This window comes from Saccopteryx bilineata, chromosome 8 (genome assembly GCF_036850765.1).
Source record: "Saccopteryx bilineata isolate mSacBil1 chromosome 8, mSacBil1_pri_phased_curated, whole genome shotgun sequence".
NCBI lineage: Eukaryota > Metazoa > Chordata > Mammalia > Chiroptera > Emballonuridae > Saccopteryx > Saccopteryx bilineata.
The window spans coordinates 11984590-12008198 of record NC_089497.1 but is presented as its reverse complement, the minus strand read 5'-3'; the positions used below and the strand labels follow the sequence as shown (position 1 = coordinate 12008198).

Below are 23609 nucleotides of genomic sequence, written 5' to 3'. Positions count from 1 at the left end.
TGGCTCTGCTCAGACAAGTCCTCCGTACGTGAAACCCCATTCTCCCTGATTGCTCAGATCCGCTCCCCAAAGCTCCTTCTGCTTCGGTAACACCTCTGCCCTGTGCTCAACCTCTCCATCATGTCACCTGCTCTTGTGTGTGTCATCCCGAGGCCTCAGGACAGTGGCTACTCTGTCCCTGTGGTACTCCCATAGTTCTTTATCCATACTGCTACTAGGATTCGCACTGCTTAGTCATCTGTTCTCTGCCCTCTCTCTGTGTCATGCTTGTCTTTGCACTTCCTCCATGTCTTGTAGACATGCAGCCCATTCGTGGTGTTCAAATACATAAATATTAATACTTTCCAAGTGGACAAATGCATCTGAACAACTAAACTCAAATTATAATGACAACTATCAGCTCACTTCGAGTGCCATTTAAACTCTAATGCTCGTTGTACTAATTAAGTACGGTGACAAGGGTGTAGTGGCAATAATGGTGAAACACTTTGTAAAGTACAGGATTGCCTAATCACTTTGTTGTACAGCTGAAACTAAGACAAAACAATGTTAAATTTAAACTGTATTTGAAAAATAAAATTTAAAAAAGTTCTCGTGCTTACAATTTAACCATCTAGAAACTATACCACCTCTCTCTAAAAATTTTCTAATTGAAATATTTCAGATATGCCTGCATCACAAATACACTCATCAATCGACTTAATACTTGCACTTTATAACTCCTTCAAATACATCTGTGAGTTGTAAAAATTATTATCTGTCTATATTTTCATACTAAAAGTTGTGAGTTTAATAATTGAAAAGATTCCTAAGTTCTTGTAGGGGAGCTCAATTTTATCGGCAAGCCACATTCATTAATGTATGGAATATATGAATTATACATACGATGCAGTGTTTTCAAAGAGATAATGAGGGGACATTTTCAAAAATTGTTTGGATAATAGCCTGTTTGTAAAATACCGTTTTTAGCCACTAGAGGGAATATACCCTCTAACTTAGCAAAGAAAAACAATATTTTTTTTTTTTTACTGTTATTGAACAAGTCACCTTCTTGTCTAGCCAGGTAGTTGGTCAACATACTAATCAGCATCCTTCATTAACTATACATTAATAACAATCTTTCATTATATGAGTGCCCCCTCTTTTTTTTTTTTTTTTTACCAAGAACTAGACACAAAGAACCATAGAACTGGCCACTGCCATTTGCGTCCCCCTAGAGGCAAAAGGAAATCCATAATTTGCCTTGAGAAAGTGGAGAGCGGGCAAAGGCGAAGACAGATACAGCACCCACTGCAGAACTGTTCCTTCACCATCTCGCACAACCACTGGCATTCCCCAAAGGCCATTTGCACAAATGACAGGAGGAAGCTCCTCAGAACTTGACAAAGGTAAAGGTTCTGAATTATAATGAATATTAACAGTCAATATTACCAGCGAGCAACTGCTGCCAATCGAAAAGAAAAGCATCTTCCAGTGTAGGCCCACAGAGAAAGGAGGACTTCATAGCAGGTAGGGAAGGAAGAAGAAGCAGAAGAGCCCCCAAAGAAAACCTTCAGAAATCTATTTCGTCACGGCGGTTCTATGCCTTGAAGTTTATTTACTTAGTGCATGGAATTCAAATGTACGGCCACGCTTTGAGAATTATTATCCTGCTGTAATCTGAACAGGTAAATTCCTATTCCACGTAATAAATTTCAAATTGTTCAGCTGTTATCGCCTAACAAAAATCAATCAGGTACACAATTGCGGCCGTAAGTCATAGGTTGACCACATTCTTATCACGGCAGGTTCCTAGGCTCTCCACCACGTGGGGGCAGACCGAACAGTCACAGACTGACCACATTCTCATCACGGCAGGTTCCTAGGCTCTCCACCACGTGGGGGCAGACCGAACAGTCACAGACTGACCACATTCTCATCACGGCAGGTTCCTAGGCTCTCCACCACGTGGGGGCAGACCGAACAGTCACAGACTGACCGCATTCTTATCACGGCAGGTTCCTAGGCTCTCCGCCACGTGGGGGCAGACCGAACAGTCACAGACTGACCACATTCTCATCACGGCAGGTTCCTAGGCTCTCCACCACGTGGGGGCAGACCGAACAGTCACAGACTGACCGCATTCCTATCACGGCAGGTTCCTAGGCTCTCCACCACGTGGGGGCAGACCGAACAGCCACAGACTGACCGCATTCTTATCACGGCGGGTTCCTAGGCTCTCCACCACGTGGGGGCAGACCGAACAGTCACAGACTGACCGCATTCCTATCACGGCCGGTTCCTAGGCTCTCCACCACGTGGGGGCAGACAGAACAATCACAGACTGACCGCATTCCTATCACGGCAGGTTCCTAGGCTCTCCACCACGTGGGGGCAGACCGAACAGCCACAGACTGACCGCATTCTTATCACGGCGGGTTCCTAGGCTCTCCACCACGTGGGGGCAGACCGAACAGTCACAGACTGACCGCATTCTTATCACGGCGGGTTCCTAGGCTCTCCACCACGTGGGGGCAGACCGAACAGTCACAGACTGACCGCATTCCTATCACGGCAGGTTCCTTGGCTCTCCACCACGTGGGGGCAGACCGAACAGCCACAGACTGACAGCATTCTTATCACGGCAGGTTCCTAGGCTCTCCACCACGTGGGGGCAGACCGAACAGCCACATACGGTTGACCGCATTCTTATCACGGCGGGTTCCTAGGCTCTCCACCACGTGGGGGCAGACAGAACAGTCACAGACCGACCACATTCCTATCACGGCAGGTTCCTAGGCTCTCCACCACGTGGGGGCAGACCGAACAGCCACAGACCGACCACATTCTTATCACGGCGGGTTCCTAGGCTCTCCACCACGTGGGGGCAGACCGAACAGCCACAGACCGACCACATTCTTATCATGGCGGGTTCCTAGGCTCTCCACCACGTGGGGGCAGACCGAACAGTCACAGACTGACCGCATTCTTATCACGGCGGGTTCCTAGGCTCTCCACCACGTGGGGGCAGACCGAACAGTCACAGACTGACCGCATTCCTATCACGGCAGGTTCCTAGGCTCTCCACCACGGGAGCGCAGACCGAACAGCAGCAGGAACGGGAGGAGAAGCAACATTCTCAACAGATATTCTAAGTGCTTTTTAAAACATGAGTAGGTGAATAAAAGCCACTTAACTTCCATTTGAATCTATGTCGTCTATACCTGGGGAATGCAGACATTACGACATAGCCAGTGTGTAATCTGAATAATTTCATATTGGAACTCCACATAAAAGACATGCTCAATATTGCCATTCATGACAACTGTCAGCCCCAAGGATTATTGATAGTGCATAAGGATACTAGAGCCTTTTTCTTCTTCTTTTTTTTCCTGTTTCCCTTTACTCTTTAGAGGGTTCAATTAAAGCTGTCTTACTCATCAGTCGGTTGTAGTAGAACCTTTACAGCCAATGGACAAACCTCAACTGAATAAATCCCAATGATCAAAGTCCCAGACAATATAGCCAATGCGTGCTCTATTAGTCACCAATTAAGTTATTCCTTTGCAGTAATTTTATGGGGGTACAAAGTTAAATCCTTTTTTTTTTTTTTTGCTTAAATTAGGAGATTTCTATAGGTACACCTGATCAGTGACTGAAGTGATTAAAATAAAAATCCATACTTCCAGGTGTACAAGTTTAAAATACAGAATATAAGAGAACAGTTATCGATACACCCATAACTCTAAAATGTACATATAAAATGTATTATTGGTATCCTCTGGCTTCACCTTGTGCTTTTTTTAGATTCCATGGATGGATTTTTGAACACCTAGTACATGAGCATATAAGCTCATAGGGGTCAATGCACACGGCATCAGAGTGGTAAGACCAGAATAAAGTGAAAAACAGAGGCAAAATTACTTTACATGCATTATAATAATCAGTAAGGAACACAGGCTAATCAAGATCATCGACTTGGTCCTGACTCTAGAAAATGGACCCACAGATATAAATGGAAAAAAGATAGAGATGGATAGAAGATAGATAATAGCCACTGACCTCTCACAGAACGGCACTGTCCCCATTCTAATAGTCAGCAATGCAAAAATTCGATAAATATTATCACAGTGACATTGATCTCCATGAAACATCAATCCTCTTTAATTCCTCAGTCATCAAAGGCAGAAGAGAACATTGGATATCGCAGGACTAACTCCTTACAGAATGAGTGCTATGTGCTAGACTTTGCGTCCGAGCAGTGTACTTCAAACGTGTTCCCTAATTTCAGACTCGGCTTGGTGAACGAGGTGCCATCTTATACTACAGAAAACTGAGAATTAAAGATGTTATATAATTTATGCAAGGGGCGGAGCCCTGGTTCGCACTGAAGTCAGTTTCACTTCAGAACCTGTCGTTTTAATGTATACCGTCTCTTCTTTACTGTAATTCCGGTGTGCTGAGATTCCAGCTCTGACAGAATAACAAATAGAAGTGAAGAAGTGTTACATAATTATACTTATAACGGTAAAATAGGCCTCTATGTCAGAGACCACCAGATTCTGGTGTGATACTTGTATTCTCTTCTTTCTTTAACTATATGAATAGCACCCTAGTTCTGGGGGAGGCCTGGTGACCGGTGACTACACTGCCCAGATTTGCTTGCAGTGTGAGGCCTGCTGTTAAAATGCTGAATAAAGAGCCGCAGGCCAACAACACTGGCTCTTTTTAAAGGGGAACAGACTCGCTGGCCATTTACCCTTTGGCCTTTTGTTACTCTCATTATTCCACAAATAAGAGGCTAGGCAGTCCTTCTTGCAAAGCACGAAGACAACTATGAGAGAAAGGACAAGAAACCTGAAAATACCTTAGGTCTATAAATCCACCATTTCTCTATGACATTAACTTCTAGAAATCATGGATCAACAGTTGAGTAAAACTCCAAACTGGCAAGGCCCAATTTTCTTAAATGTAAGTGAAGGGATTGAAGGATATAAAATTCTAACTCTTACATTTCATGATTTTATTAGATTAAACATCCCCAAGATAAGGAGAGAGGAACAAGTCAACTTCACAAGCATTTACTGTGTGGCACAACGCTGTAAAATTTGATTAAGTGAAGCCCAGACTTGTTGGAATTCAGCACAGAATGCCACACACTGTCGGACCCTGCAGCTCAAATATGTGAGGGCAGTTTGATCAGATAAAATCAATGTGGTCTCAATAACGAAACATACTCTCTACTTAAAATCGTGTGCTTGTTTATAGACCGTCACACTGAATGCTTTTATTCTTGCAATTATGTGAAGACTGTTCTGCAAATAAGACTTGTGCAGTTCAAATTTCATACGATTGTTTTATAAAAAAAATTGATAGTTTTCTCCATTTAACAGAAAGAAGAAAAAATGAAAGAAAAAGAAACTAAGAAAAGGAAAGGAAAGGAAAGGAAAGGAAAGGAAAGGAAAGGAAAGGAAAGGAAAGGAAAGGAAAGGAAAAAGAAAAGAAAAGGATAAAGAAAAACAAAACTGAGGCTTTGGAGATACTTAGTAACCCTTATGATCACAGGATTGTGGTCCGGCCCTCTTCTCCTCACTACCTTCTTTCTTGTTATTATTATGATTATGAGGAATAGCTAAGAGCTTATAAAATAATAGAATGATTGAGCTAAGCATATCAATATATAATTTCCAGGTGGATGGATTTGAAAATTATTCTCAAAGAGAAAATGTGCTACTGAAATGTAGCCAAAAATGCCAAAAGATCAGCTTAGTTTTAGCAAAACAACACCCAGCTGTACTCCCTACTGTAAAGTCATGTGATACAGCCTTGCTCCACTGAATTAAATAAAACAACTTTGAGATAATTCCTCTGTCTGCCCTCCCACCCTAACTGGCCTGATACATGATACTTTGTGTATATAATCTTATTGAAATATAAGAAATAGATGATATATTTTTTAACAATTCTTTGTCATCTCCATAATGTTAGGATTCTAAGATTCATAATCTATGCTTTCTAATACTTGTACAGTGGCATGCAAAACATAGCCCCTGCTAAGTCTCCAGAAATGGTCAGAAAATACTCCTGACTCTTTTTTTTTTTTTTGTACTTTTCTGAAGCTGGAAACGGGGAGAGATAGTCAGACAGACTCCCGCATGCACCCGACCGGGATCCACCCGGCATACCCACCAGGGGGCAATGCTCTGCCCCTCCGGGGTGTCGCGACCAGAGCCACTCCAGCGCCTGGGGCAGGGACCAAGGAGCCATCCCCAGCGCCCGGGCCATCCTTGCTCCAATGGAGCCTCGCTGCTGGAGGGGAAGAGAGAGACAGAGAGGAAGGAGAGGGGTAGGGGTAGAGAAGCAGATGGGCGCTTCTCCTGTGTGCCCTGGCCAGGAATCGAACCTGGGACTTCCGCATGCCAGGCCAACGCTCTACCACTGAGCCAACCGGCCAGGGCCTCCTGAACTCTTTTGACAGAAGAATCTCATGTATAAATCCAAATATATCCTGTTGAATCAATGTCATAATTATCGAGCTTAGTTATTAATGTCCTATTCACTAATGTTTGTTTTGACCTAAAAAAAGTAAAACATCATACCACAAACAAACAAAAAAAACACATCAATAATACATAGAAGAGAACCTTGTTTAATGAAAAAGGGGCCAATATATAATGCAGCTTTTAGATAGTCAATAAATCAACTATAAAGACTCATCTGTACCTAGACTAAATAAGGTTGGCATCCGTGGGTCTATCCTGGGGTTGGACACTTAGGAGTTAATATCTGCATCACCATTATCACTGTTTGCCAAGTGTTTCTGCTTGTCCCTCCCTTTGATTCACATGACTCATTACCTTCTGCCTTCTTTGTGGCCAAGCGACTTGTTGCAGCTGGAATGCTGAGAAAAGATGGCACATGGATTTAGGCAGAGGCATGTATGCTAATAAAACAGCCTGTGGGAGTCCCCTTTCCCTCCGCCACTGTCGCTATGGTGTCAGTATTTCTTCACTCCGGGCAGTGAGGGCAAGTTCATACCTATGCCAGGGAAACGCCCCACCCAACCTGCAGTAGGCGTGCAGCCCAAGGGAGTGGTAGAACTCCTTTTGTGGTTTCAAAACCACTGAGATGTTCGAACTGTTTGTTTCCACAGAATTCCTAATCCGTCCCGACTGAGACACTAAAAATTGATACTTGAAGAAACACATGTACCCGTTTGTCTTATCTTGTTCCTTTAACCTTTCCTGGACGAGGGTGGAGGAGGCTACACTGCTTTCACAGAAGAGGCATCTTATTTTATTGAAAACAGTATGCTAGCTTCCCATTAGACATTTTAAATAATGAAGACAAGCTTCGTACTGTCAGCTGTAAAATTAAACACGACTCTAAAAGCCATCAGGCAAGATGAATAAAGGTCGTAGATGTTAGATTTGGAGGTAATTAAGATTTCTGAATTTTAAAAATGTGTGTGTTGAATCGTGTCGCTGAGTAAATGACATATTGAATGCTGAGGTGCAGTTTTCTATTTTACGCTCATGACAGAGCCAGAATTGTTTCTTCTATTTTCACTCACAGATAACACAAACTCTGTGTACTTTTCAATTAAGACACTTACAGTTGTTGTTTCTTCATTTTTTAGCGAGAGAGACAGAGACAGAAAGAGGGACAGATAGGGACAGACAGATAAGAAGGGAGATATATTAGTTCTTTGTTGCAGCACCTTAGTAGTTCATTGATTGCTTTCTCATATGTGCCTTGATCAGGGGCTCCAGTGAGCTAGTGACCCCTTGCTCAAGCCAGTGAGGGACCTTAGGCTCAAGCCAGAGAACATGGGGTCATATCCACAATCCCATGCTCGAGTTCAGCAGCCCCGTGCTCAAGCTGGTGAGCCTGAGCTCAAGCCGGAGACCTCAAGGTTTTGAACCTGGGTCCTGTGCATCCTAGGGTGATGATCTATTCACTGAGCCACCGCCTGGTCAGGCACACTGATTTCTTTTTGTGCTTAATCATTGATCCAGTGGCTTCAAAATATTTTCAGCAACTATATCAAAGCTGATGACAGGTTTAGCCAGATGAGTTAAGAGGAAAACAGAAGTCAATTTAAATATGTCCAATTGAGTATATATTGTAAAATCCAGTTGTGCAAAAAAATATAGCTCATCTGTGGAATCTGGGAGATCATGTCAAAGATACACTTGATCAGGTGTACTGAGAACACGAGGATATTTCTAGTGTATACAGAATTATACAATATTGTTTGAAATACTTGCTGTCTATAGTTATGTGGTCTTGAGCAAAGACAACAACAATAAAACAAAGCTGTAAAAAAATAATTATATAAATTACAGCCCAGTAAACTGATGAGGAAAAGAAAAAAAGTCAGAAATGAATACATACGTTGAGGTAAATTCTCTTATTACCAAAATCGATTTTTTTTTCATGCATATTAGATTCTGTTTTGATTAAATAAATTAAATGAGTCAGAAAATGAATTTAAATCTACCCACAAAAATTCATAATAAAATGTATGGCGGATTACTTCTGCTATGACATTTCCATTCACTCATCAGAAGACATCTGATTACTCATGAGTGCTTATATTACATTAGCCTCTTCACTCATGACAAAAAGGCTGTATCAGACCTAATCCATTATAGGCCCTTTTCTTTTTTCTTTTTTTTTTTTTTCTGCTAAAGCTCATCAGTACTATCCACATGGAATTTTATATTTAAATGGTAAGACTCTGTAATGGTAAATCTTAGTCATATAATATGAGATCCTTTTGAATTATTTTAATCTTTCAGGATATTGAGTATTGTTCTGATAACAGAGCTTGAGTCTTGGATGGAACGAGGCAATATAAATCTGTGCACTACCATTTAATTTTGAAACATCTCAAATGGAAAGAAATGCAGTTTTCCTCAAAAACACAATGGCTTTCTCTGGTAATTCGTGTATTTTCTTTTTCTAGACTCAGATCTGAACTGAACAGCACGATGAATAGATAACAGTGATGCATCCCCCCCCCATATGTCCTCAATTGCAGAGATTTTATACTGCAAACAGAACTGGACCTATTGTCGTGCTTTCTTATTTGCTTTAGTGTTTTCAGGATATAAAGAAAAGGAAAGAAATGCATTTCTTTTGTAAAGGGTCTCCAAAATTTTTTCTCGATTTAATTTTTCATAGGTTTCTAACTGGATGCACTAGTTTACTTCGAGATTTAGAGAATATAACTTAATCCAAAACTTTCATAAGAGACTATAGGATTTTAAATAGGGACTCAATTTTACTAATGTTAGATTTAGCTTCTTAAGGAGTTGATTTTTTTTTTTTTTTTTGCTAGAAAGGACTCTAGATTATAGCACAGATGTATCCAAAAACTGGTATGTGGTCTTTGGAAAGAAATTTAAAATAAAGAGAAAATTCTTTTCTTAGTCCCCGAAATCACAGGACAGGCTATCTTCCTCTAAATGACGACTCTAGATGGCCAACCTACGCAGTCCATAGAAAATGAACTCGTGCTCAAATCCTTTTAACAAGAGATCATTTATGTCTGATACCACTTTCCCCCATTTTCATTGACTCAGAACTGTCTAGTGGAAGAGACAATTGGTACTAAGGAAATTTGTATTAAGAAAATCACTGCTGGCATTCACTTCTAAACCTTCCCCTGGCTGTTTTTCAAGTATCACTTCTTTAAATATCACAAACCACTGCTCTCTGTGGACCTGTCAACAGAACTGCAGCCACAGAGGATGGAAATGTTTGATTCCTCCCAGACTGTCCAGAGGAAGTCGCCGTCTCTGGTGATGGGAAGGGTACCCACCCCTTCGTCTCCTGCCGACAGGGCGGATGCCTTCATTCAGTCTTCCGGGAAGGAACCTACAACAACTGCTCTCGAGACTGACTTGAGAGCCAAGCCTTGAGGAGCAGGGCTGCCAGATAACCTCAGGTGATACAAATACTACTTTCATTGGCTCAACCCAGCCATCCTCATTACGAGCCTTTCATCACCACCCAGCAGCTTCTTCCGGGGCAGGCAGTATGGATGAAGGACTCTCGCTGAAAGCGGGAAGCACGAGGCACATTGTTCACAATCACAGAAGCTTCTTCCTTCCCTCCCTCCCAGACTCAAAGACTGGAATCAAACAAATGCATAAATACATACACAAGCAAATGAAACACCGAAGAAGGCCATCTTTCTCACTTTTCCTCTTAATTGGCTTCACATTTTGCATTTCTCCTCAATCTGTATCCAGCAAGCGTAATTATCACAGAAGCTGCATTTCTGTGATGGATGCATGCATATATTTATATGTTTGTCAATACATAGGGGGTGGCGTAATAACAACCAACGTACATTAGAATACAAATGAAAAGAAAATAGGAGGAAAATAAATTTCAGTTTTCAAGATGGTAAACAAGTGTTTTGCTATTCTTTTTTTTGTGACAGAGACAGAGAGAGAGAGACAGATAAGGACAGAGAGACAGGAAGGGAGACAGATAAGAAGCATCAATTTTTCATTGCAGCTCCTTATTTTTTATTTTTCATTGATTGCTTTCTCATATGTGCCTTGACCCAGGGGGCTACAGCAGAGTGAGTGACCCCTTGCTCAAGCCAGAGACCTTGGTGTCAAGTTAGCAATTTTGGGGTCAAGCCAGAGACCATTGGATCATGTCTATGATCTCACGCTCAAGCCAGTCACCCCAAGCTTAAGCCGGATGAGCCTGCACTCAAACTGGTGACCTCTTGGTTTTGAACCTGGGTCCTCCGTGCTCCAGTCTGATGCTCTATCCACTGCGCCACCACCTGGCCAGGCAATCCCAGTGGTTTTTAATCCCCTTTAGAAATTGGGATACACACACACACGGTGAAAGCCAGATCCTGGCCTCAGGCATCGTGACTTAATTAGTTTTAGGAGGGGATTGGTGTTGTTTGAAAAATCTCCCCAGGTAATTCTAATGTGTAATGAAGGTTAAGAACTACTGTCACAGAAAATAATACCTGCCTACTTTCAAGGTGTATACGTATGGCCTGTAATAGTAGAGTCAGAATTAGGAGCCAAGGTTCACTTACGCTCCTGATTTATGGAAGAAAAGTATTGGACTAAAAGACCTTGGATCCAATCCCAGAACATCCGTTTGCTGTCTGTATGGCCATATGGTCAGCTATTTTCACTTCTCCAGGTGTGAGTTTCTTATTCGAAGAGGAATAAAGTATTCCCATTTTACCTACAAATTTTGAATCGGATGGAGTAAAATTATGTATTTGAATCCAAATATAGGCATTTTAGATGTTATTGAAATGATACATTTCCCAGGCTCAACCCATTTCACCAAAGTTGACAGGTGTTACCTTGATTAGTCTGTCATAACTCCATAAAATTTTGATAGCACAAGAATGTCAGAAACAACCCTATTCAAATTCCCCATCAGAGACTCTAGAATCTAGCATCCAGAATTCTCTGTTTCTCTCTCTAGGTCCTCTTCGGTCTAGTCTATTAGGATGTGCTCCGTGCTACTGCACAATTTTTAGTCCCAGATGACATTGAGTTTGTTGCTCCCACCTAGATCAATGCCCAGTCTACCCTGAAGTCCTAACTTCTTTTATTACACTTTATTCATGTATCAACAGAAAACTGAAAATAATAGTGTGAATCAGAATTCTAGTAAGTACAGAAAATCAAAATAAGATCTTTCTGCCTACACAGAACATGACAATATTTGGCTTAGACATGTTATCTTGAAAAAGAAAAAAATGAATTTCATCTTTTCTAGAAATTTTTAAAATTAATATTTACCTTTAACACTTCTTACATACATACTAAAAATGTACTCTTTGTATGGATGCAGTTAAGTAGAAAAAACTGAAATGTTCTTTCATCGAGTTTAATATTTCATCTACTAAACTCACAGATAATGAATAACTTTAATTTAACTCAAGTTGTTTCTAGAAGAAATTATATATGCTTTATAGAGTTGATAAAAAAAAATCCCTGCTCCCACTCTATGAAATAGCCTGATTAGTGGTATAAAGAGTAGCTAGACCCTGATGAAGAAGTCGGAAGTGTGAGCCCTGGGTAAGGCTGTATGCAGTGTGTTCAAATAAAACATGTCTCCGTTTAGAGCAAACATTGCTCAGTTCACTGCTGTCCGTTCACGTTAACTTTACTCACTTAACCCCTGTTAGCTTCTGAGTTTTCTATCCCTTAGCCAAGATGATACACTCTATTTTGAAATAGTTGGCTTACATTCTAGGGAATATTTTTTAAACTACAATCTTCTAATATTAAGAAATAAGTATTAGATTACACTTTAAGGTGATATGATATCCATTTTGAGTATGGAGACAAGGTGGTAAGGATGCATGGAACATTTTTCGAGGATAACTAGAACGAAAACCAAGACTCGATATTGTCAACTGCAGAGATAATGTCTTTCATACAAGATGCCTTTGTTCCTGATAGGAGCAAGTCAACATCAACACGACATTTGATTTTCAAGGCAAAGTTTCTACATAACTGTTGTAATGACTTTTGAAAACAAAGTTTTTAGGGTAACATATTGCTCCGATTCTTGTCCTAAGCTGTGAGGTGTGAATTAATAATTTTGTTATTATTGAATCATAGCTGGAAGATAGATTTCTCCCTCATATAGAATGACATAAATAAATTTTTAGGTGGTTTATGTCCCTATTTTTTAAAAATAATAATTTATTTTCAAAACTCAATTTGACTTTCAGAAATAGTTTATTGGTCTATCATTGAACTTAACACTTGACATAGTGCCACACTGCATTTCTAAAATGTGTTTATTTTTAAGAGAAGCTAAGATTTTTCTATAGAAAAAACACTTTTATTTCATTTTAAACCTTAACGTGAAGTATCTTTATCAGATCTTTGATCTATAATCATGCTTTATAATTTTAAATTTATATACATACTTTGCTTTGCCCCAATAATTTAATCCTTTGAAAAAGTGTACATGAACTTCCATTATAGTAATCAATTTTTTTCCAAATGTAAAATAAAATTAAACATGTTGGAGACTTGTAAAATAGAGTTTTTATCCAATTAGAATAAAATAATGTTTTGAAACTTTTATACAGGAAAAAATCTAATATTTGGATAAATATATCACTAGTCACTGATATATGAATGCATGGTTGTATGGAATTTACTATTTGAGCAAACTTCAAAACTAAAATAAAAAAATATGTTTTTATTTCATATCTTATTGAAATATTTAATACAAATAAAATATCTACCTGAAATTAAAGTATATAATATAAAATCTTCAAATATTTTTTGTTTTCTGAAAAATAAAGAATACATATACACATTAATTCTTAGGTATATATTGAGGATCATTCTTATCCAGATTTTAAAGCTAGTTTCATACTCCATCTGGAAAAATTTGGAAATTTTTAGTTTCTTAATTTTTTAGTATTTTTTTTCCATGAAGTACAGTAATTTTTTCAGAACTCAACCGAGTTTTTGTTGTTTGTTTTATTTTTCTTTTCTTTGTGATCTTTTTTTTTTTTTGCACTTATGGGAAATGATGGTTTTAAAACAGTACTAGACTTGGAACAAAGGCATTATCCTTGAGGCTAAGAGTGCCTACTACCATAGGCTTTAATTTAATTTTGACAATGCCCATGTGAATGTAAGTGTATTCAAAGATTATAATTTACTTCTTCAGAGTGGAAGACAAAGGGGGAAACTAGCATAATGTCAACATCAGACTACAGTCTTCTATCCCCCCCCTGAGAATACCATCCCCAAATATGTCAGCTTTAGTGCCGACAGAGCGCGCTGCCTGGAACGCTGTGGGACTGGAAGTATGTGGGTGACTTACCATTTTTATGGTCTTGAATTCAGCAAAAGAAGTCAAGGTGATTTGCTAGAAAGTCAAGTGAAGAATGCTTCTACCAGGGCAGCTGAACTCCCTTGTTTTAGCCCTTTCCTAACGGCAGCCTTTAAAAATTCCACATTGACAATCGATGTTTGTTGTCTATTTTAACAGCTGCATTTGAGAATTATTTTTCAAAGGTGGCCAAAGAAGAGATTAAAAAAAAATCTCCTTAATATTTAAAAATCAAATAGCCACTTACTTTTAATGAGCAAGTTTTTAAATATAACTGGGCTTCAATTAAGTCATTATTTGGGGGAAACCAGGAGAGTTCTAATTGAGCAAATAAATATTCCCCAAAGACTCAGAAAGCTGGGAGTGCAAACTCGCTGCAACTAATAAAACCCAGAGAGAAATATAGAGAACTGCATCAGATCCTTCCAGCGGGAAATACTGTAGCCTGAGAGGCGTTTGCGAAACACTACAATTTACCTACATCTCCTCTCCCCGGCTGACACAGAACAAACAAATGTACTCCCCTCGTACAAGCAATCTGCTAAGCGCACTACGTAGACGCACACACCAAATTTATCACGTTGTTATTTGACCAGAAGAGATTGAGTTTTCTAATACAAGTAAAGTGAAAATGGTTCTTCCAATTTAAGGTCCATAAAACACTTATTAAAGATAAAAGCAGGTTATTTAGCAATATTGGACTTCGTGAGAAACGGTCTGTGCAAGAGAATGAAATAGAAATTTCAGTTGATGGAAAATCATCCTCCTTCCCTCTTGATAGTATAATAACTTTTTAAATCACGCTGGACATTTGTAAGTTGAGATTGCTGGCAGCCTGGCAAGGCCTACGTGGTAATAATATATGTGGTCACCCCTTTCCGGAGCGGTAATCTCATTGCTCTGTCTGAGGGCGCTCACTTCATGGGGCCCACTGAGCCCCAAGAGACTTATTTGACTCTGCCTGACTCCAGCCACTGGGTGCTAATGTTCTTTATTATGGGGAAGCAGAAACGTGCCTTCGGGCGATGGCCTTTCTGCTAGAGGTGCCACCACCAGCCCACCTTCTGCTGAGCTGTTTTGTTTTAAACTATTAAATATGCACACGTGTTAAACAAAGGAGGCTCTTTGTGCTTCCAAAAACAATATGACGGTGATATTGACTCTGCTCCGATTGCTAATCTGACAAGCTCCATCTGGTAGGCAGGCCTTTTATCTTCTCATCACCCTAAATCTCCGAAGGGAAGTGGACACTAGAGGCATATGTCCGCGACTGGTCCTTACGCTTAATGAGGTAGGACATTTATAGGTTGAAGCCTGAAGGACGCCGATAGGACGTGTGACTTGGTGTTGAGACGGGAAGCATTTCCACTAAAGGGATCTCTATCAGTCCATTTTCTGTCACTCTTTTTTGAACAGAAGCCCAGCTCTACTACACCTTACAGAGGTGACACTGAGGTTTAGTACTTCTCAACACATCTAATGATCTTCAAATGTCACCTTCACTGCCGCCCGTGACACCTTGGCTTATCCCAAGCTCTGGTCCTGATTTTTATAAACTGAATGTATTGGGTGACACTGGTTCACATACAGGTCTCAGGTGCCCAATTCTACAACACATCCCTGGGCGGTCACCCCCCCCCAAGTCGTCTTTGTCCATCACCATTTATCAGCCCCCAGACCCTCTTCTGCCTCCCTGCCCCTGGGCAATCACACCACTGTGGTCCTGTCTATGAGTGTTGTTTTTTAACTTTTTAATAATGTTTATTTTATTGATTTAAGAGAGAGAAGAAGGGAGAGAGAGAAAGAAGCCATAACATCAGTCTGCTCCTGTATGGGGATTGAACCAGCAACATCTGTACTTCAGGATAATGCTTTAACCAACCACGCTATCTGGCCAGGGTCCTGTCCATGAGATTTTTCTCTCTCTCCTTCCCTTCCCCTTCCTTCTTTCCTCCCTCCCTTCCTCCCTCTTCTTCCTTCCTTCCTTCCTTCCTTCCTTCCTTCCTTCCTTCCTTCCTCCCTCTCCTTCCTTCCTTCCTTCCTTCCTTCCTTCCTTCCTTCCTTCCTTCCTCCCTCCCTCCCTCCCTCCCTCCCTTCCTTCCTTCCTTCCTTCCTTCCTTCCTTCCTTCTTTCCTTCCTTCCTTCCTTCTCCACCCTCCCTCTTTTCTTCCCTCTCTCATTCCCTCTATCCCTCTCTCTCTTCCTCCCTTTCCCGTTCCTTCCCTCCCTCTCTCCTTTCCTTCATTCCTTCCTTCTCCACCCTCCCTCTTTTCTTCCTTCTCTCATTCCCTCCCTCCCTCTCTCTCTTCCTCCCGTTCTCCTTCCTTCCCTCCCTCTCTCTCTCCCTCCCTCCTTCCTTCCTTCCTTGCTTCCTTCCTTGCTTCCTTCCTTCCTTCCTTCCTTCCTTCTTCCCTCTCTTCCTCCCTCCCTCTCTCCCTCCCTCCTTCCTTCCTTCCTTCCTTCCTCCCTCCCTCTCTTCCTCCCTCCCTCTCTCTCTTCCTCCCTCTCTTCCTCCCTCCCTCCCTTCCTCCCTCCCTCCCCCCTCCCTCCTTCCTTCCTTCCTTGCTTCCTTGCTTCCTTCCTTCCTTCATTCATTCTTCCCTCTCTTCCTCCCTCCCTCTCTCCCTCCCTCCTTCCTTCCTTCCTTCCTTCCTTTCCTTCCTCCCTCCCTCTCTTCCTCCCTCCCTCTCTCTCTTCTTCCTTCCTTCCTTCCTTCCTTCCTTCCTTCCTTCCTTCCTTCCTTCCTTCCTTCCTTCCTGTTCCTTTTTGGCTGACGCCCTCCACCCCCTCAGCCAGCCCTCCCCTGCCGGCCACTGTTAGCTGACTCTCTATCTTCCTTAACTGTAAGCTCTGTGAAGGCAAGAAACACAGACTATTTCATTCATCCAACAGGAGATATTTCCTAATATTATTCGCATGAGTAAATGCATATGTTTTTCTCTGTCGTAAATATTTATATTTTACACATAAATAAATAAGATATCAGAACAAGCATTCTACCTTTTCCTGAAGTCACACATAGGGATTGGTTATTTCTGCCTTCCACAGATTACTGAAACGCTTCATTTGTCTCATCCTTTGTTACTCATGGACAACTCCTTCACTGAGTGTCTACTTCCTGCAGTGTAAATTCAAACATACTCTAAGATTCAAAATTTTCAAAGTAACCTGGTACTCTGTACATACAATTTAACCTATTCTGCTTTGCAGCGACATTAAAAACCATAGCATGGAGGTACGTTCGTGCCTGAAATCAAAAAGAGAGTCGGAGGGAATTAGCAAAATCTATCTTTGAATTTGGGAGCATATTAAGTTCCACGAATAACAGCCATGGAGGGGTTACAATGAAAGGTTATTTGTTCATTATAAAGAAGTAAATATTACCGATGTTTTTTTTATTAGATCTAGTGAAAAGAAAAGTCTTAACAGAAAAGATAAAATAGTCCCGTACTCAATCTGTATGTTATTTACAATACCAAGCAAACTGGATCAGATGGAGATTTACAGGCATCCGAGGCTTCAGTTTAGAGGTGGGAGATAAATGAGGAAATTTCCTGGGCCATTTTCTGGGTCACTTTCTCAATAAAAAGGTCATCGCCAGCTGCTGTTGCTGCCTTCCAAGAATATATTTTAGCTATATTAATGTGTTCGTCTTCGTTTTTTATCATTTAGAGGATATTTAGTGTGTGTTCTAATAGATACTTGAAATTCCAGTTAATTTTAAACCTTTCAAACAGATAAAGTGAACTGGACATACGGGGAAGAGGTGTGGAAACCAGGCGTGATAGCCTATACTTGCTGTCTGCATTGCCATAACTTCTAAGACTCTCTAGTCCAAGAATGTACATTAAATGTATAGAAATACACCCAGGTACAGTTACTAGTTCATTGGAGTTTTTGTTGTTGTTGTTGTTTTTTTTTTTGCTTACTTAGTACAACTTACAATTATTTAGCAGTGACTGTGGAAAGTGGGGAAGTTGAATTTAATCCTTACATAGCCCTAATGAAGAGACGCAAGGCTTTAATCAAGACAATAGTTAAAACTTGAAGTGCTCACTAGGAACAACACACTGTTCGAAGTAATTTACAAAGACTAGTTCCATCAATCTTTACAACCACACTGAGGTAGGTACCGTTGATACCCTCCTTCTACTAATGAGAAAATTGAAGTTCAGAGAGGTCGAGTAACTCTTCTGAGGAGCACACAGCTATCCTGACAAAACAGGGCAATGTATGTAGCTCCACCACATTAACTTTGCCTCTAATAAGAGAGAATACTTGAAGGTTAGCGTCTTCACTCAAATAATTAATTTTAACTATTACTTTGAGAGCAGAGAGGGTTAGAAGAAATAAATCTTCAGTTCACTATTTGTGCTTATTCTGCAAATGAATCATATAAAAAAAACTTATTGTTTCTGGTTTGTTGACATGTGAATTTAGATATCCAAAACTATACGTAATGGCCCTGGCCGGTTACCTCAGTGGTAGAGCGTTGGCCTGGCGTGCGGAAGTCCAGGGTTCGATTCCCGGCCAGGGCACACAGGAGAAGCGCCCATCTGCTTCTCCACCCCTCCCCCTCTCCTTCCTCTCTGTCTCTCTCTTCCCCTCCTGCAGCCGAAGCTCCATTGGAGCAAAAGATGGCCCGGGCGCTGGGGATGGCTCCTGCCCCAGGCGCTTAAGTGGCTCTGGTCGCGACAGAGCGATGCCCCAGATGGGTAGAGCATTGCCCCCTGGTGGGCGTGCCGGGTGGATCCCGGTCAAGCGCATGCGGGAGTCTGTCTGACTGTCTCTCCCCATTTCCAGCTTCAGAAAAGTACAAAAAAAACAAAACAAACAAACAAAAAAACTATACATAAGGTAAGAATTCATTAAATATTTGACCAATGTATAAGTTGATAAATATATAAATCTGTCTAGAATATACTTATATTATCCTATCACTCTGGAACAATACCTGCATATCCACACTCAAAAGAGTCAACGAGGGCTGCATGCACTACTGATGGGTCATCACTAAGTATCCTTTCATAAATTGCATTTTGCTAATGTAATTGATTGTGTTATCCACAACGGTGGCCTGATGGTGGGACTCTGCAATAAAAAATTCTAGAGATACCATTATCCAGAACATTGAGATTCTAATGAAAACAACTGAGGCAGAGAGAAAGAGAAAATAAAAGGTCATGTGGTTTATTTAAAAAGTAAGAAGTACCATCCAATAGGAAAAACAAGATTTAAAGTACCACAATCTCTTCTTCCTCTCATCAACCATTTCTTTCTTTTTTTTCTTATTTCAGCCTGTTAGCACCAGGATTTTCTCTAGCATAGCAGAGATAAAATTAAAAATTCCAAGAACTAATATAAAAATAACCTCTTTAAAATTAGAAAAAAGAGCAGATGGGTTGGCTGCTACACGCATGCTCTCCACGTCCTACTAAATTGAGTTAGAAGGAATAACCATACCTTGGGGCCTCTACCTGAACATCTAGTTAGAGCTTGAATCTTCAACTACTATTGATTATCTTCAATTCTGAGTGGCGGTTCTATAGACTAAATTAACTCTCTCAATAACTCTTTCTCAGAATAGATTTTGGAATATGAAAGGAAGCTTTGCAAATAATAAAACTCGGAGGCAGAGTCAATAGCTTGAGTAAGTGCAATAGCAGAAATGTGATTTCCCTGCTGAATAATATATTTAATTAAGTATCAGTTTCTCTTTGGCTCTGGATTTATGCTAATCTTGCAAAAGGGATTAGAGTTACAACATATGCATTGGTGTCCATGTTGTATACATTCAATATAGAATACGGGATGGCAGAAAGACTGAGGCGTTTTTCAAAGTATGAAATTGGGATGACCGCTATGGAAATAATGTATCCCATGTTTATTTTCACAATTCACCTTCTTTCACTTCACCTGGGCTTAAAAACCCTGAAATTAACTTGGAGTCTTAGTCCCCCTTCCTTCTTTCAGCTCCGTAAGGTTGGCAGACCTTGGCTGCCACTCCTCTGCGATCTCTTCCATCTCAGTCAGAATCTCCGCTGTCACGGCTGCTTCTCCAGGGGTCCCTTCAGTGAGTCTGAGCAATGACTGGCAGTCATGACCTAACATCTCTAGAGTCTCAGGCCTCACTCTCTCCAAACCACCTCTGGCCACACATCTTGATTCCACTCCTTCCGCCTCTATTCCGGTGCCCCTTACTCCATGACTTTAATGTTCATTTCAACATATTAGCCTAATATTTTAGATGTGCCTGGATTAGCTCCAGCTCATTCTCTCAACTTTATTCTCAAAACTGTATCCCATTCAGTGGAGGAGCACTAACCTTTTTCAGGCGTGTATCTTTTTTTTTTTTCTCTCTCTATTTAATATGCTTTCTCCCTGTAATTCAGCCTAAACATCTTGCTTATCATTCAATATCTACTTTTTTTCATGGTATTTCCTAAGTTCCTGCAATTCTACTCACCCCGATAGATAAAAGTAACTCCTCCATCTTCTCCGGTTCCCAGGTTACTGGTCTATTCTGGACATTGTAACACACTCTTCTTAATCAGTGTTTTATTGCCAGAAGGAACCCATATGTCTTATCTTCCACACAACCAGAAGCACCTTGCTAGCATAGTGTCTTGTACTAAATACCCTGCCAAGAACACTGCCATGCACATGGGAAGCACAGGTGACCAACTGACTGACTAACAGACTGACGGAATAATACATTTGTGTATAACAGAAAAGAAGGTGAACTCAAGTCTGTTGAGTCCCAAACAGGGCATGCTGTTCACTCCTCTGCTGATGGTAGCTTCTTAGTCAGCCATGAATGTTATAAGACACCTACTTCAACACTATATTCTCACAGTATCAAACGACCATCTTTACAATTTTCCATAAGGAAGGTAAACCCTACCCCACTGCAGTTCAGCCTCCACATATATTGCCCCGGTCTAATAGAAGAAGAACGTGAACAGCATGTGAGAGAGGAGGCCAAGAGTTTAAGCCTAACTCTCAAAAATCTCTAGGCTTGGCGGATAGATCCCTTAGCCTCCATTTTCTTGTCTGTTAGATGAAGGGTTTGGACTGGATCATTTTGGGAGTTCCTTTGTAGCTCCAAAATTTAGTAGTGAGGGGGAGCATAATTTGCCAACTTTGACCTTTAGAAAATCATTTTGCATGCTTGAGTTCCTAAGGATTATTAATAAATGACCGTCCTGTTTCCCCTAGTCCTAACTGCTATGGTTCTAATATTCGCTCTAAACTCCAACTTTCGTTCTTTGAATGCTGTTCAATTCATGCTGAGAATGTCGCTGCATCTGTGCCCCCGCCCTCAGAATTTCCTTGGAATTCTTCACCCAAAGGCCTCATGTCCCTGTCACTGCATCCTTTGATGCTTTGAATGGCATTCATCATTTGGTTGAGGAGGCTTTGCTGCATAACCCACAAACTCAAAGCTCTGACTCCAGAGGTGGCCATTCATTGACAGACTCATGTCTCTGCCGCCTGGTTTTTCAACCTACGTGGCACCTGCCCAGTGACTCTGCCCACTCGTCCTGACCTTCGTAACTATTCCTCTTCATGTCAGCGTGACTTCTACCCCAGAAAAGGTATGTTTTTCTCCTCTCTACCCACATTCAAGATCTGTTTCCTTCTCTTTCTATTTTGTACAAACTTCTTTTCACTTCTTTTGTTTGCCGATTTTTCTTTCCTTAAATTCTCAGACTGTGAGTGTTAACTAGGGTCTAGCAAAGCAGAGGTATAGATAGAGTTGTGTGGACTTGGCACAAATATGGGGAAATAATTAGAACTAAGCCATCAACATATACATGTTTAAAGTTAGATCCTAGATGACACTATTGAAATGTAGTATAGCACATATGATACAGTCTGTGGCCTATTTCCAGAAGAGGCAAAGAGCTGGTCACCTCATCACCGCCTGGACAAGAAGCTGTTTCCTTTACCCGAATCAGCTTCGAAAGGACTCATCTCGATTCTGTGAGGAGAGTGCACTTAGACAAATACCCAAGGATCTAAGCATGTTCATTTTAACTTCCTTTCGTTTCCCAAAACCAAGAGATCCTGGTTCAGCCTAAATATCAATTTGAAAACAGTTTAATCAAATCTGAAGAGATTTATTCAGTAGATCAGTGGGCTCTTAACTCTGGCTGAACATTGAAGTTATCTTTTTTTTTTTTTTAAGTGAGAAAAGGGAGGATAGTGAGACAAACTCCTGCATGCACCCTGACTGGGATCCAACTGGCAACCCGTCTGAGGCCAATGCTTGAATCAACTGAGCTATTTCTACTGCTGAGGCTGAGGCTGGGACCAATGAGCTATCTTCAGCACCCTGGCTGAAGCTCAAACCAGTCAAGCCACTGGCTGCAAGAGGAGTAGAGAGAGAGAGAGAGAAGGGGGAGAGAGTGGAGGAGAAAAGCAGATGGTCTCTTCTCTTGTGTGCCCTGACCAGGAACTGGACCTTAGATGCCCATAAGCCAGGCCACTGCTCTATCCAGTGAGCCAACCAGCCAGGGCCTAGAATCATCTTTAGAACTTCCAAAAGTGTGCTTAGCTCTCACCTAGAAGTTGATAATCTGAGCCTGGACATCAGTATTTGTAAAACTCTCCCTACAGCAATCATGCTTCATGGTGTTTACCCCAAGTATATATATAGTTGAAAACATCTGTCTAAACAAAAACCTATACAAGAATGTTTATAGCAGGTTATTCACAATAGCCACATCTTGTAAGTGACCAAACACCCTTCAGTAGGTGATGGAACATTTAAACAATGAAATATTACTCAGCAAAAAAATAAAATAAGGCCCTGGCCGGTTGGCTCAGTGGTAGAGCATCGGCCTGACGTGTGGAAGTCCCGGGTTCGATTCCCAGCCAGGGCACACAGGCGAAGCGCCCATCTGCTTCTCCACTCCTCCCCCTCTCCTTCCTCTCTGTCTCTCTCTTCCCCTCCTGCAGCCAAGGCTCCATTGGAGCAAAGATGGCCCGGGCGCTGGGGATGGCTCTGTGGCCTCTGCCTCAGGTGCTAGAATGGCCCTGGTTGCAACAGAGCGACACCCCAGATTGGCAGAGCATCGCCCTCTGGTGGGCATGCCAGGTGGATCCCAGTCGGGTACATGCGGGAGTCTGTCTGACTGACTCCCCGTTTCCAGCTTCAGAAAAATATAAATAAATAAATAAATAAATAAATAAATAAATAAATAAAATAAAATAAAATAAATGAGCTATCAAACCATGCAAAACATGTTACCAAGTGAAAGCCAAACTGAAAAGACTATAGACGGGAAGAGTCCGATTACATGACATTCTGGAAAAGGCAAGAAAGACAGAGACAATAAAAAGATGAGTGGTTGCCAGGGTTTGGGTGGTGTGAACACATGAAAAGGCAGGGCACGGTGGGTTTTTAGGCAGTGAAAACATGCTGTATGACACTATAAGGATGGCTGCACGTCATGACGTGTTTGTCCAAACCCCCAGAAAGTATAACAGTAGTAAACTACTCTCCTGTAGACTATGATCTCTGGGTGATAATGAGGTGTCAGTGTAGGCTCATCGATCGTAACAAATGCACCTTGCTGGTGGGGGATGTTGATAACGGGGAGGCTGTGCATGTGTGGGCACAGGGGTGTGTGGGAGATCTCTGCATCTTCCTTTTAATTTTGCTGTGCAACTGAGAATGCTCTAATAAAATAAAGTCTTACATATATATATATGTAAGATATATAGATATATATCTTCCACTATTTTTCTATAAA

At 41.1% G+C, this 23609-nt stretch overlaps 1 protein-coding gene across 20 annotated transcripts in view; it reads right to left on the bottom strand.

Annotated features, from left to right (window-relative positions):
• Nucleotides 1–23609, bottom strand: part of ROBO2 (roundabout guidance receptor 2) — a 1433919-nt gene that overhangs the window by 353177 nt on the left and 1057133 nt on the right. The gene's annotated exons all lie outside the window — the stretch shown is intronic.